The sequence below is a fragment of the Alosa pseudoharengus genome, unplaced genomic scaffold, assembly GCF_046254945.1.
Source record: "Alosa pseudoharengus isolate Yale_2024_CS ecotype anadromous, Long Island Sound unplaced genomic scaffold, YU_APseudo_1.1 YU_APseudo_1.1_scf_7, whole genome shotgun sequence".
Lineage (NCBI taxonomy): Eukaryota > Metazoa > Chordata > Actinopteri > Clupeiformes > Clupeidae > Alosa > Alosa pseudoharengus.
The window spans coordinates 22,528,012-22,537,252 of NW_027468859.1; the positions used below are offsets into that span (position 1 = coordinate 22,528,012).

Sequence of the window (9,241 nt, forward strand, 5' to 3'; positions counted from 1 at the left end):
ACCCACTGGCACGCGATCTACTAAGTAGCCGAAGGTTCTCTGGAATAAGTTACCGTTGCTTACCACTTCGATGTTGATCACTCAATCGCGAAAATGAATTGCGTTCAAATAGGCTGTATAGCAGACGGCCATACACATAAACTAGGGCAGTGGTTTCTCAACCTTTTTTCAGTGATGTACCCCCCTGTGAAATATTTTTTCAGCCAAGTAGCCTTCCCCCTAACCAGCGCAAAGCATTTTTGGTTGAGAAAAAAAAGATTTAAAACAGAGCACTGTGCCATCAGTGTCTAATTTATTAAACTTTGGAACTAATAAACACATACAAAATTCAAACATTTGGATAGTAATCCATGACTACATTTATTGCAAATTATTTGTATATTTTAAAATCTCACGTACCCCCATTTGAGAACCACTGTACTATAGTATTGCATATTATTGTTTAACAAGTAGGTCATATCACATAATAATCTGGACAGCCAGGGGTGCGTTTCCCAAAACCATAGTTTTGTAACCAACAAAGTAGCTAACTTAGTTAGCAACTATGGTTATGGGAAACGTGCCCCTGGTTGACAAGTTGCTAACTAGCACACCTAACCAGACGTCTGCTTTCTCAATTAGCCTTACCTCTGATGATGATAAAGTAGCGCCAATCGATGTATCCCACAGCGCCGCCACACGGCCATATCTTTAGGCCTACTACCCACGCAAATTACAATGGAAATACACCACTTATTTTTTCATTGACATAAGGCTAAAAATATGATGAACACTGGCATTTCTCTTTCAGATACCATATTATTGAACTAGTAGAAGAAAGAGGTAGCTTGTTAATATAAGGAGTGCCGACTTGTCCATCCGATCCAAACAAGTAAACCTGAGGAAAGGAGGGTATAAAGTGTGTGAGGCTAACTTTGAATGGTATGGTTTTATTTGAAATTCACATTTTCAACAAATCCCACAATTTAACACCTGCATACATAGCCACATTCTGCAGTCTACCCACAAGGAAAAGAATAGCACAACTGCCCTAAACCCCCTCCATCAACTGCCAGTAGATGTGTCCTGCATTGAGTGGTAGTTAAGCATTTACAAAACTAAATACTGTTATTGTCTTTGAATTAACTAACATCCTGAATGGAGTGTAGGAAAGCAGGATCTCTTCGTTTGGTTGGATGAAGGTTGAAGTCATATGGCCAGCATTTACAGCACCTAAAAGTAAAAAACGCAAAGTAAAAAAAAAAAAAAAACATCATGAATTACAATTATGTTCTTATGTTCTTGAAATTAAGTTACTACACCTGCACATTGCTTTGCTTAATATGATCCTTCATACTATAAATGCTGTGATAACACAATAGGACTGAAGACTATGATACAGCTGGAGAGGCTGCCAAGTTAGGCAAATACTACGACTGACTTCTTTGTCATGTCTTAAATTCACGGTATAAATGTCCATTCAAATCCCCTACTCCAGTTTTAGCATCAGTCAAATTGTGATTACAGCACTTGATTACAAACACAAACACTTACTTCTCAGGCGCATCTCTGACCCCAATCCATGGCGTCGTCCTATAGGACCACAAAGCAGACATCAGATCCACCATCTTACGGAGAGCCTTCAGTGGATTGAGTCTTGGACCTTCAGGTTGCTAGAGAACAATACATATAGTGCAGCAATCATTCTCAGTGTGTTAACTAATGTTGAATAATAGATCTTTTTTTCCATACAGAGGGAAGTTTAAATCTAGTTACAGAGTTTCATAGTGACAGGCTGTTGGTCGAAACATGTTGGCCAATGCAGCCAAAAAGGCTTTTCCTTTGGAGTGCCTTTTGTAGAATTAGTTTCAACTTTATTTTGGTAGTGTTTCATGAAGTCTTCAGGTCTGATTGTTAGTAGCCTATATGAAATTATATTTGATATGTTTAACTTTGAAAGTCTGTAACTTGTATAGGGCAATTCCACGCAAAACTGTCACATCCATAATGCCAACTAAATACCATGGCATTGTGTTGGTGTTATGGATGTTACAGTTTTGCGTGGAATTGCCCTATACATTTGAATGGCCACAAGAGCGGACAGTTACAGAACACAGTACATAGCATTGACTTATCCTCTGAATAACACAGGTTCAAGTTCATTCCTCCCTGTCATCGCGGGTTCATCCTCACCATCCATAGCGTCCTTCTGCTCGTCCAACAACTGGGGAGAAAATTAGCAAACATGACGTTCATTTTAGTGCTGCTTGATAAGGGTCTGTGCAAGACCATCCGAGAAAAACTACTCACAACTGATGTAACGTTATTCAACACAATCGTTGAGCGCCACCCTGACTACACATTTGCCATCAGAGACAAACTTAATACAAAAATATGTAATGTGCAGGATCGGGGCAGAGATCAGTAGAGAAAATCGTCGCGTCATCAAGGACAGACAGAGAATATGGCGTAAAACTAAATGTTTCACTAGCTGCTACGCTAGGCTGATAATAAAATTCAGTGCACCAACAATTGTGTACATACGGTAGCTACTCATTTTTTACTAGCAACTAAACACATTTCAAAACTGCTAAATCAATGTCGCTTGCAGTAGATCTGATCCACAAGCTATAGTGATGCCGATTTAGGTAGAGCAAATATCAGGTTCGTAAATTATCTTTGTAGCCTAACTACCAAATTAATCTGGTAGCTAGTGCCTCAGCTAGCTCTGCTATCGGTATCAGATGGTTAGCTAGCTAACGTCAACTAACGTTACTCCTCAATGAGCTAACATTCATGACGGCGACACAAGATAATAATAATGTTATTACCTAAACTCCGCAGACATTTTACTACATAGATAACTCGTTACACTGACACAGACTAATCACAAATACCTTGCCACATTTCAAACTGCCACTTACCTGGAAATCAGACCGCATCTTGCCACGACGATGTACCAAATTCAGTCACCCAGGCCAGCTCCAGTTGGTCACAGCAAGAGAGAGGCGCGAAAATGAAAAATATTTGACGTTTTCATCAACGAGGTAGCGTCAGCACATTCTGACCACGCCTTTTTAGGAGGCAGGAACTGTGTACAATTCCATTCCATTGTAGAAGCCTGTGCTGCTTTATCTTTGTATATTAAGGATCTTTGGTAACATGGTTAGCATAGTTAGCATGGTAGTTAGCATAGTTAGCATAACTACTAAAAATGCTAGGTTAGCTAAGTCACATAATTAACATTGTTAACATGTTAACATTGTTAGCATAGTTAACATGTTTAGCAAAACTGCTAGAAAACGTTAAATACGTTAGCTAAGTAGCATGGTTAGCATAGTTAGCATTGCTAACATAGTTAGCATGTTTATCAAAACTGCTAGAAAACGTTAGCTAGGTTAGCTTAGTAACATGGTTAGCATGTTAGCATTGCTAGCACTGCTATAAAACATTAGCTAAGTAGCATGGTTAGCATAGATAAAATCTTAATATAACTGCTAGCAAACATTAGAGCCATTTCAACTTTCAGTTATCGTCAAATATCTACCTATACACAGCCATTAAACTATTTGAATATCAACATTCATTAAACTTTCAGTCTGTCAACAACTTTTAAACTATTTACCTTCAACTTTTAAATGGTCTACTTTTAAACTATCATTAAACTATCTATTAAACTAGCTGTCTATCAACAACTTTTAAACTATCTACTGTCTATCAACAACTTTTAAACTATCTACATTCAGCTTTTAAACAGTCTACTTTTAAACTATCAACTTTTATTAAGCTATGCAACCACCATGTCTATCCTAGCATCATCGTAGTAACCATGTCTGTATTATCTGTTTTAACTATACATGATATTTTACATCACAACTTTAGCATTTTCATGCACTGGTAATTCCTTGGAATAGAGTTCCGAAGCCATGACGTAGCGTTGCCAAGGCAGCAATTTCACTGGATCTAAACAAATCAATATACTATTAGAAATCACCATAGCGCTGGCTTTCTTAATATATTTCAATCATTTTACAACGTTTCTAAGACGTTAGTATATTTTTTGTACACTGTAGGAATCACATACTACAACATATATTCATACCAACACGATCAAATTCGTGACTAGTTTTATTTTAGCATGGGTTTCCTCCGTAAAAGAGACCTGCATGTAACTTCACAGCATGCGGTTAAAATCCTTAAATTCACGGACGTGTTTTGGTTTTATTTTTTTGGCAAAAAACGTCGCTCTTAACAGCCACCAGTCTTTGAGAAGACGTGAAATATCCACTGGAATTTTGTTTCTTTCTATTACACCTGCCAGGGAACACGTGTTATGTGGCTAAGCTGCTGCCTAGCAGGTAAATCACGTTTAAATGGATATATTTATTTTTATTAGCTAGAAATGATGCCACATGTCTACATTCAATGCTATTTATGCCACTTCGAAAGTTTGTTTAGATCGAGTTTTTCTGCCGTCATGGAAACGCTACGTCACACTTCGGGACTCTATTGCATTTCTAGTTATTATTATTCCGCTTACCACTTTTTCCATACGCAATTTCTCTTGAACAGTTTAACTTAGAAACTTCATTCAAACTTTGTAACGTAGGTCTTCAAACGGACCAAGCTGCTATGTCTTTTCAACTTTGAAACGTTTATACTTTTTACACTATTAAAGAAAAACTTTTTAAAAATCCCCATAGACTTAACATTGCCGATTGTGACATCATAATACGGCCATTAAGCAATTAGAATCCTATTCCAGTGTTCAGGCCACCTGCAGCTTCAGGCTTTAACCCTTAAAGGTGTAGGTTTTTGAACATTCTAAGTTCCGCAACAATTGAAGGTTCTAAAATTCTATGTTGAATTCAATGAACCCAGATATTCTTTAGAATGTTAATTTAAGGGTTAAGCATACAATCTGGGTCAATTGACCTGTCGCTAAGCCCCGCCCCCCATTGTTACCCTGTGAAAACTCGGACAAACAAACCAGACTTGATTAGAAATACATTGTGGACAATGGCAGCTGACAGTATATGAAAGCAGGCTTTGAGGACATTTTGGTGGATAAATGGATTTACTTTCTTCCAGAAGCTATCAAAAGGGACTTAATTATGCTATGGAGGGGTGTATTCAAAACGTAAGAATACATACAAGATGACAAGCAGTTGTGGCGAGTAGCCGTGCAAATCCCACTGACGTTAATGCTAGCTAGCTAGCTAGTGGAAGATTGATGCTAAGATATGTTAGGTTACGTTAATATTTGATGTAGTAAGAATATAGTAGTTGGTTAATGAGCATTTTCATATTGGGATTTAAAGGAGAATTCCGGTGTGATATTGACCTAAAGTGTGTTGAAACATGATACCGAGTGTGAACGTATGTCTCATAAAACGAGGCATTGAGAACTTTGAAAAAGCACTGGTAGTTTACTTACAAGACGATTTATGCAGACAGTATCTTCAAGAAGTTTAGCATTTGCAGCCATCTTGAATTTAGTCACAATAAGTCGAGCGACGAGTAAGAATGAACAGGTATGATAAGGGATCAGATTCCAAAAATAATTCAGTGGAAATGCATGGATTCCAGTTTCTTCCAGTAGCAGCAACTGGAATCCTTGCAAAAAGTCCTTACTACAATAATCCACTGTTAAACAATTTAGCCCATTAAACTACTTTTAAACTATCATTAAACTATCTATTAAACTAGCTGTCTATCAACAACTTTTAACTTGTCATCAACTATGTCAACACTTGTCATCAACTATGACTCCTACCCACTGTAGCTAGTTAGCATTGTTAGCATAGTTAGCATGGTTAACATTTTTAGCAAAACTGCTAGAAAACATTAGCTAAGTAGCATGGTTAATATAGTTAGCATAGTTAACATATTAGCATAGTTAGCATGTTTAGCAAAACTGCTAGAAAACATTAGCTAAGTTAGCTAAGTAGCATGGTTAGCATAGTTAGCATGATAACATTGCTAGCATAGTTAGCATTTTTAGCAAAACTGCTAGAAAACATTAGCTAAGTTAGCTAAGTAGCATGGTTAACATAGTTAGGATGTTAGCATTGCTAGCATAGTTAGCATTTTTAGCAAAACTGCTAGAAAACATTAGTTAAGTTAGCTAAGTAGCATGGTTAACATTGTTACCATAGTTAAAATTGTTAGCATAACTGCTAGCAAACATTAGAGCCATTCCAACTTTTAGTTATCGTCAAATATCTACCTATACACAGCCATTAAACTATTTGAATATCAACATTCATTAAACTTTCAGTCTGTCAACAACTTTTAAACTATTTACATTCAACTTTTAAACAGTCTACTCTTAAACTATCATTACACTATCTATCTATTAAACTAGCTGTCTATCAACAACTTTTAAACTATCTATATTCAACTTTTAAACGGTCTACTTGTAAACTATCATTAAACTATCTATCTATTAAACTAGCTGTCTATCAACAACTTTTAAAATATACATTTAACTTTTAAACGGTGTACTTTTAAACTACCATTAAACCATCTATCTATTAATCTAGCTGTCTATCAACAACTTTTAAACTATTCAACGGTCTACTTTTAAACTATCAACTTTTATTAAGCTTTGCAACCACCATGTCTACCCTAGCATCACCGTAGTAACCATCTCTGTATTATCTATTTTAACTATACATGATATTTTACATCACAACTTTTGCATTTTCATGCACTGGTAATTCCTTGGAATTGCATTTCAAGTTAAATTTGTAATTCTAAATAGCAATTACGCTAGTCTATGTTTAATATAGCAGAATCTTAAAAATACTATACCAGGAATAGAAAAGCATTTCACTCAACATTAATGAGTAGGACTAGGCTAGGCTAGAAAATATTAGAAAGTTAGTGTAGTGTCTTCCTACACTATTATGTTTGTTTTGTGTTGGTTAAAGCCTAGTCTTAACAATGTGAAGGATAGAGAATAGGCTATTCACTCTGTATGACTCCCTGAGCACTATCATTATGGCACACAGCAATGGATGAAATGAAGAAATGCTCTGCCTATGTCTGCCTTATCTTTTTTTATATAATTATCCAATTCTGTAAGTAGGCCTAACTGTATTGACAGATAAATCCAATCTACAACTCTCTGAGCAAACAAGAATGACGATCGCGCACCACCACACACATTGAACATACCCATACAAAGTTGCTTGGACACTCATCTCCAAATAGTCAAGTCAAGTTTATTTATGTAGCGCATTTCATACACAGACGTCATTCAATGTGCTTTACATTATCAAAAGCAAACAGTAATAGCAAATAAAAACATAGTAGGGTAATAGTCAAAGAATAGTTTAAAAGCTAGATCATAATAAAAAAAAAAAGAGTAAAAGGTAGAATAATTTCCCAGGCAGATTCTGAATTTGTAACTCAATGCAGTTAAGCATCTGAGAACAGTTTGGTCTTAAGTCTAGATTAACTGTTTAGATTCAACTGGCTTTGGATGTCATCCAAAAGTTGGTTCCAGAGCTGATAGTCAGGGGGCCTATGTGGTTTCTGTGGGTTTGAAATGTTAATTTTTGGATAGTGGTTGAACTGTCTTTAGAGGTCATTGAACATGGAGAAAAATGATGTCACCATGTCCCTATTTTTTTTAATTGTATATTTCACTATAATTAACACCATACATGTCGCCTAAATCACTGGCTATGATGAATAAAGTTCACAAAACAGTTATTTTCAACAGTATGATTGTATGTCAGTATTATGATTGTATGTCAAACAATTAGAGATAAGATCAATAACCAATCAGTTTCACCAAATACACATACTCCATTGCTGAAAGATAGCAAAAACATAACAGAATCACAAATGAGACCTCGAAAAACATTTAATTCATTTACATATGCACAACATATTAGATCTCACCTCCACAATTTCCTCATCAAAATCTGCAACTAGTCTGCTAAACCATATTCCTACTCACCTTCTTAAGACTGCTCTCCCCTTCCTGGATAATGTTTTCCTCTAGATTATAAATAATTCAATGCTATCAGGGCATGTACCGCAGTCGTTTAAGACATCTGTTATTAAGCCCTCCCTCAAAAAACCTAGCCTTGTATCAATACTGGTCGTCCTGGACCTCAGCGCTGCTTTTGACACCATAGACCATGACATTGTACAGGTCCATAATAAACCATCTACCCAGATTATGGTAAAATATGGAGTGCCTCAAGGCTCAATACTGGGGCTCCTGTTGTTTAGCAGATACATAACTATACCTCTTTATAAAACCTGATGAATTAACCCCGTTAGCCAAACTTGACACATGTATAAGAGATATAAAGACATGTATGACTAATAATTTTCTGTTTTTGAACTCAGATAAAACAGAAGTCATGGTTTTAGGTTCTAAAAAGATGAGGGATATCCTATCCACATCACAGGCTACATATAGTGATCTTCCACTGACCTCATACACAATTGTTAAAAACCTAGGAGTTATAATTGACCAGGACCTAGCACTAAATAATCACATAAAACAGATCACCAAAACTTAATTTGACCATTTAAGGAACATTTCAAAGATAAGGAAGTCCTTATCCTTACCAGATGCCGAGAAATGAATCCATGCTTTTGTCACCTCAAGGATAGACTATTGCAATGCTATTACGCTGGCTGTAATAATACCTGTCTAAAGAGCTTACAGCACAAAATGGAGCTGCTCACACACACAAAAAATATGAACATATTTCCCCCATCCTAGAATCTTTACACTGGCTACCTGTTAAAAGTCATTGACTTCAAAATATTACTTATATTTCTTGGTTGGTTGACTGCATTGAAAGAGGACACCTCATGAATACACTCTTTTGTCTGCTTCTTTTTTTTTATAATTATTTTTTATTGTATGAAGTTATTAGGGTCAGCCCCTTACAACTGAAGATACCATTCAAACTAAATACATGCAGAGGGAAAATGACAGCAGTTTTTAAATTACATTTCTTTCTAAACACGTTCAATAAAAGGAAAAAAAAAAGAAGCAGACAAAAGAGCGTCTTCAATGCAGGCAACCAAGCACTTATCTATGCTGGCAGCAGCTGCTGCTGAACAAGTGTACAAAGTCCCTCTAGATGGACTTGATGCAGTTGTAGGTGTTCTACCACATCTTTTCTGAAGACACTGAGTCCTGCCTGCTTCACATGATTTCTAGTAACGAATCTTAGCATGCTGCAGATGCTCACTGTTACAGGTGGATTTGTAGCAGTTCCTGTGC

General features: G+C 36.3%; 1 long non-coding RNA gene across 1 annotated transcript; it reads right to left on the reverse strand.

The window, feature by feature from the left end:
* Positions 1-909: 909 nt before the first annotated feature.
* LOC143109514 (uncharacterized) lies at positions 910-3,031 on the reverse strand. Its single transcript, XR_012983881.1, has 4 exons — positions 2,904-3,031; positions 2,173-2,203; positions 1,534-1,652; positions 910-1,212 (listed from the first exon to the last, which is right to left on the reverse strand). It is a non-coding gene; the product is annotated as an uncharacterized LOC143109514 (long non-coding RNA).
* Between the last annotated feature and the right edge of the window lie 6,210 nt (positions 3,032-9,241).